The 6,664-nt window shown below is 48.3% G+C and overlaps 1 long non-coding RNA gene across 2 annotated transcripts; it reads left to right on the top strand.

Annotated features, from left to right (window-relative positions):
• Positions 1-922: 922 nt before the first annotated feature.
• On the top strand, positions 923-5,861 carry LOC141276648 (uncharacterized). Of its 2 annotated transcripts, none has more exons than XR_012326529.1 (4): positions 923-4,009; positions 4,697-4,787; positions 5,117-5,153; positions 5,800-5,861. It is a non-coding gene; the product is annotated as an uncharacterized lncRNA (long non-coding RNA). The 2 variants fall into 2 exon arrangements; XR_012326530.1 differs by having other exon boundaries at positions 924-3,950.
• The last annotated feature ends 803 nt before the right edge of the window (positions 5,862-6,664 follow it).

Raw genomic sequence — 6,664 nt, 5'->3', positions numbered from 1 at the left:
CTGATGGAAAATTGCCCGGCCTCCAGTGTTTAAATGAAGAGACGGCTCTAAAATCTTCCGGTCCCTGCAGCCCATGTTCTGTTCTTCCTGCCCTCATAGGTAGGCATAGGGATGCACACGTGCTGGGCCCTGCCTCCAGCTCCCTGGGTACTCCCCCGACCACTACCTCATCTGATACCCAGGACAGAGTGGGGTGTTGGGAGGGAGATGTGCTGATGCTGCATCCCTGTCACTCAGGTCAGAAGATGGAGTCAAAGTCACAAGCCCAAGGGACTAGGCAGTAGTAGCTAAGAGGAGAGAGAAAGCCTGGTTGTCCCTTCTTACATCACTGCAATGGAGCATGGCTCAGCTTCCGGCGCCCAGAGAGAGGATGCCTCTAGCCAGGAGAGGCCCACTGGGAGTACCTGAGCCTTGGCTCTGAGTCTCCGCACGGCATCCCACTTTCTGCATTCGATTTTCTGAGGCCAGCCTGCATCTCTCAGCTGGAATCACAATGGCCCTTAGAACTCTCCTCCCATGGCACACAGACACCTAGGCAGGATTTGAGAGGCCCAAATCCCAACCCCACTGGCCTCTTTCCTCTCCTCCAGGCTCTGCACTGCATCAGGCCCACTTCTAGCCCAGGCCTTGGAGGTTTCTCCACTCTGTCCAGCCCATGCCTTCGAGAAGGTGTCTCTGCTCTATCCAGCCTGCCTCTGAACTTGGCAGCCCTTGCCCTGGAAGCCTCTCCCTGGATACATCCAGGCACTGTTGGATGTGCGGGCTTCCGAGTCGGCCATCTCTTCCTCTCACGCGCCGCTCTGTGTCCCATAGGATGCCGAGGGTGAGCAGAGTTCTCTTCCTCAGTCTCAGAGAAGCACACGTCCCCACTGTGCTGCAGCCACGGGCCTCACCTGCATCTCAGCCTGGTCCCCGCTGGGCCTGGGGCAAGTGGGAGAGTCCTGGGGAGAACTCTCAGGCAGGAGGTGAGAAACTTCCAACTAGAACCTGCTTCTGTTTGTTTCTGGGCCAAGTAGGCACACCCAGGGAGCAATCAGGCTGCTACCTTGGAATCCTGCCCTGAATTCCAACCAACGTCATGCCTCTCCCGCACGGGGCTGTCCTCAGGACCCCTGCCCTGAGCTGGAGAGAATTAAAATGACATGCAATCGGACGGCAACAAAATTCTCTGTCTCATTTATTTTTCTCTTAAAGCTTTGACTCATAGGCTAAGATGCTGTCAGTGGGAGAAAGAAAAAGTGTATATTTTAGACATAATTTTGAAAAAACTTTCAAAGAAATCGGTAATCATTAAAAGGCCATACCACAATTGGTTAATGTAATTTGGGCCAAAGTTCAATTCACTGGGTTTGAAACCTGTTTCCATCATGAATTACCTATGTAATTTGGGGTAATTTGCTTAACTTCTCTCTGCCTCAGTTTCCTCATCTGCAAAATGTGGACTGTGTCAGCACTTGCCCGGTTGGGATGCCATGAAGACTGAGTGAACATACGGAAATAGCTTAGAACAGAGCCTGGTCCCCACTGCGTTCTCAGTGCATGTAAATAAACTAGGATCAGCGTTAGATGGGAGCCGAGGAAGGATGTGGAGTCAGAGACCAAGGGCAAGTTTCAAGATGATGGACCAGGAGATGGTGCCCAGAGTCAGGACCCTGCTTTGGGAAAAGGAAGGAGAAAAGGCTGGCCCAGCACCTGTGCTCCAGAGATGACTGGGAGGAAGCGCTGGGCCTGCAGAGCGTGAAGCCAAAGATGTTTCATGGGTCCAGCCTGAAGGCCGGCAGCTGCTCAGACCATCCTGTCATCGTGATGATGTCAGAAGAAGAAAGAGAACACAGGCCTAAGCCCTAGCAGGAAGCTGCTAGCCCAGGATCGAGGGAGGGGACTAGCTGACAGGGAAGCCAAGGTGTTCTTGGGTCCCAGGGCCCAGTTACAAACACTGCAGGGGGCCTGATGATTTAGGCTAGGGGTGGGACGCATGGAGCGTTCTCTGCAGAAACAGCAAAATTTAGCAGTATTTTTTCTAGGGGAAATGATAGCTTCGCATTTCGAATTGAGTATCCCTGCTTAGGCGCGCAGGTGGCATCTCTGTTCTGAATTTTCCCTTCCTGGAATAGAGTTGCCTAATGTTGACTCAGGAGCTGGGCTCACTGCTACCGACCTCTTTACACCCCAAGGCTCCTTTTAAATGGGCAGATTCATGGGTCCCTCTCCAGAAATCCCAGCCAGCAGCTCTGGAGGAGTAAGTGCAGCATCTGTGACTGTAACAAGCACCCGAGTGACCAATGTGTGGGACATGGGTCTCCATGTGCAACACAGACTAGGCCCTCAGATAGTAGTGAAAACTGGTAAGAAAGCCATTAACAGAAAAAGCAGGACTCAAAGGCCAAGCGGCACAAACCTCTTTTCTCTCAGACCTCAAATGAAAACCATTCAAGGCAAGGGGACCATGCTTTCTCTTTATTTAGAACTTTCTAGAACAGTGCTGTTCAAAGGGACTGCAGTGATGAAATGTTCTACATCTGCAGTGCCCAATATGGAAGTCACTAGCCATACGTGGCTATGGAACATTTGAAATTTGTCTAGTGTGACTAAATTTTTAATTTTATGCTGTTAACTAATTCAAATTTAAATATTTGTAGCCACATGTGGCTAGTGGCTGCCATATTGGATGGTGGAATTCCGGAGGAATGTGGACTACAATCTCTATTGGATATGGGGTCAGTGTGACTCAGGTCCACATCCATATGCATACATCTAACAAAGATAATCACATCCAAAGAGCCCACAAGTGAAACAGCTCTGCTTGGAAATTGATCTAGTGGAAAGGAGAGAGCCATCCAGGGCATCTGTGTCACTGCCTTGCACGGTGACAGCTTATCTCTCAAAAAAAAAAAAAAGGGAAAGAAACCTGCTTCTCCTTGTAGCCTCCTGGCGTTCCTCTATGTCACTGAACTACAACGAGACAGCTGTGCTTTGCCATCATCCCACAGAGTCAGGTAACAAAGCAAGCTGCAGATCCAGTGTTGGAAGGTCACAGATATGCCTGGTGACCAGAATACAATGCTAGGAGACTCCGAAAGGCCACGAGCTAGCAGAGGGTGTGACTCAAGCAAAACTGACACCAGGGAAGCCATCAGTGAACTCGTGGCAGAAGTAAGAGCTGAATGACCTAGCTGAATGACCTAGCAGGTGGTGTCTTCTTCACCCACAGCCACTTTGGGCCCCAGGTGAGTGTGATTCTTGTTCCAAAGAGTCTGTTTGTTTCCAAAGAGTTTTAAAGGCACCACTAGGCACCTGACACTGTAAGACAATTTGAGGCAGGAATGAGCATCTCTAAATTAGGTGACTTGGACTGGATTGGATACCCCATGGGCGAGTGTTTGCAGACCCGACAAGGGCCTCACCCAAGTGAAGAATGATTCTTTTAACTCCTCCATGGGTTGGTAGGTGTGAAAAGTAACTCACATCTGAGTCTTGGACTGTGGCAGCAATGTCACTTTCTGGCATTATCCCTGAGATTCAGAGACGCAGTCCTTGAATGCATTTGTGAAAACCAAATGTCTGACACCTTTGCAGGACCTGTGAAGCCAGGGACGGAGGTTTCTGGCATGTTTCCCTGTTGTAGCAGTGCCAAGCCTGGGATATGCTGGTGAAGGCATCTGGACATCACAATGGGTCTGTGAGGCACAAGGGGCCGGCTGAATATTGGGATCTGAGCATCAAGGCGCTGGGGCTCTGGGAACAGTTCTCCCAAATCCACATTGAAGAGGTCCAGGCAGAATGTTCCATCACTGAGGCCTATTGCCCTGCACTTCCTCCTCTGAGGTCTCCGGCTTCAGTTTGGTGGGGAAGACTTGAGTCGATGGGAAATGCACACAAGTGAAGCCATCTGCCACCAGGAACAAATGACCACTGGCTGGTCCTTCTCTCCGATGAGCGGTTGATTCAAAGTAATCTGTGATTTTGGCAACATGTGCTCCATGAGTCCTCATATTATCCTGTGAGCAGGGTGGGTCTGAGGCTCAAAAGCTATCTTCTGAGACAGGGTGGCCCCCTGAGCTGCCTGGCCCGCAGAGTGAGTGCCCACTGAGCCCCGAGCTCTGTGCAGGGGTGCAGCCCTTCTCCCCTCTCCAGAGGCATGGGCACAGCCTGGGAAGTTATATGACTTTCCCCCAAACAAAGGACAGAATGTAGCACAGCAAAGACTCTAACAGGGCAGTACCTCCCACGTCTCACATCTGCTCTGGCACTCACCTTGCTAAGATGGGAATGGTTATGAAAGAGTACCACAAGGGACCCTTGTGGTGAGGAAACTGCTCGGTACTTTGTGGTGTGGTCACATGATTCCACACGTGAAAAATTGCATAGAACTAAACACAAAGAGATACACACACAAATGAGTGCGTGTGAAGCTGGTGAAACCTGAGTGAGGTCGCTGGTTGGATCAATGTCCATTTTCTCGTTGTGACATTGTACTACAGTTATGTAAGATGTCACCCGTGGGGGAAACCGGGGGATCTCTCAGTATTGTTTCCCACAACTGCATGTGAACCTAACCATTATCTTAAAGTAAAAATTAACAATATATATTGAAAAAAATCTCATGGTGTGAAGTGTGTTTAATTTAAGCTACTTTAAGAAACAGGCAGCTGAAGTCTAGGATGGGATCCTCCTTCATTGCTTCTGTCCCTTCTAGGTCTCAGGATTCTCACTTACCTGCCTGTCCCTCTCTCCAGCACCAGGAACGAGGGAGGCCACTGAGGACAGTGACCACCTGTGGCCTCAAGGTGAGTTCTGGGATCAGCATTTCCACAAGGGAGGTGAGGGGGTGAGGGTGAGTCTGTGGGGGAGCTCTCCAGAGGCCTAGGGATGTGCACGGGGCATGCTCTCACAGCGGGGCAGGTGGCCTGGCTTCTGTGTCCTGCAGGGAAACAAGATGGACCAGGGCCACTCTAGTCTGTCCCCAGACCGTCACCGTGTGGACTGCCTCTCAGGATCTGGGAGAAGAAGATTTAGAGCAAGGATAAAGGAATATTACACTTATTAAATCAACCCCCCAGAAAGTATACCATGAAAGAGTATTTTTAACTGATGTGCTTTTTTGGTTCTATTATAGAATCCAAAAATTTACAAATTTGTTCTCCTATTTTAAGGTAAGTGTGATCTTGTTAATCCTTATTAGTGTACATTATAATTTTAGGAGCATCTCATGGGTGGATACTTTTGGTAGATACTGACAGAGCTAGCCCAGCAGCACCTCTGGGAGAGGCTCTAGGTGATGTTTGGGCTCTTTGTATGTCAATTATATCTCAATAAAAATAAAACAATACAAGAATCCTCCAAGTTTTTCATGCCCCAAGGCCGCTTGCCCCTTCCCAGATCTCAGAGCTCTCTGCATTTGCTCTTGTGTGGCAGGGCCATGATTATTGCAATAGTACTGAGCTGGGTCCATGGATGTAAGCAAATCTTAGCTCTCACAGCTCAGTCTTCGGAGGGCAAGAGAGACGATGATTGAAAAATTGGGTGGTGTCTGGTCTGAGGTTCAGAAATCCTCCTTTTTGAAGCATGGCATTCCCTTGTGGAAGCTACTGGTACTGGTGTGTGTGTGTGTGTGTGTGTGTGTGTGTGTGTGTGTGTGTGTGTGTGTGTACACATTTTGTTTTATTTGAGATTATAACATTTCCTCTGTGTACCCTTTAAGAAAAGCAGAAATTGGCAAGCTCAGATACCATTCCCTTCTTTAAGTGTTAGCCAGGCTTGATTCCTTCCTTGAAGTCATGTCCTTTCTCCCTTGCTTAGGGGAAACGTCTCAGATCCAGTGTTCCTTGGTTGATGGAAGATATAAATGGAATGCAAACGGGAACAGGAATCTTGGTTCGAATGTATTAACTTATTTGCATAACCACTATCAATTAAAAACTTAAAATATTTCCCAGATGTTCTTATGTGATCATATTACAAGACAGCAATTTATAATTGCCCCAAGGTCAACATCCTAAGCAAGAGCAACTAATCTAAGAAATACAGAGTAACATATACTAGAAACACGTGCCACGTGAGGGCTATGGAGAGGCCTGGAGCACACACAGGCTGGTGGGTAATTAGAAGGAAAATTGCCTGCAGGGAACTTGAGGGTTATTAGGTTGCAGTTTATGTTCATTAAATTTAAACACCTGGTTTCATAGTCATGTGGTTTCCTAGGCCTTGATATTGGCTCCAAACAGCTATTTCTGCATAATCTGGACCGTGTTTTTTTTACGGTCACCTGATCCATCAATTCCCTGTGAGCATCACTTGTTGTGCCCACTTATCATTGCGGGCACCTGAAAGTGGGCCCTGAAACTCCAAGGTAAGGACTCTGGACAGGAGACTTGTAAAAAGATCCGTGGCTGCCAGGGCTTGGGGCTGGGGAGAATAAATAGGCAGAGCACAGAGGATTTTTAGGGCAGTGAGAACTTCTGTGTGATACAGTAATGATGGATGCATATCATTATACAGTTTTCCAAACCCATAAAATATATAGCACCAAGAGTGAATCCTATCTAAACTATGGACTTTGGGTGATTACTACATATCAATGTAGGTTCATCAGTGGTAAGAAATGTACCATTCTGGGTAGGGATGCTGACACTGGGAGAGGCTATGCATGTGGCGGGGTGTATAT

The sequence above is a fragment of the Tursiops truncatus genome, chromosome 16 (assembly GCF_011762595.2).
Source record: "Tursiops truncatus isolate mTurTru1 chromosome 16, mTurTru1.mat.Y, whole genome shotgun sequence".
Lineage (NCBI taxonomy): Eukaryota > Metazoa > Chordata > Mammalia > Artiodactyla > Delphinidae > Tursiops > Tursiops truncatus.
This window is presented reverse-complemented; position numbering and strand designations above follow the sequence as displayed.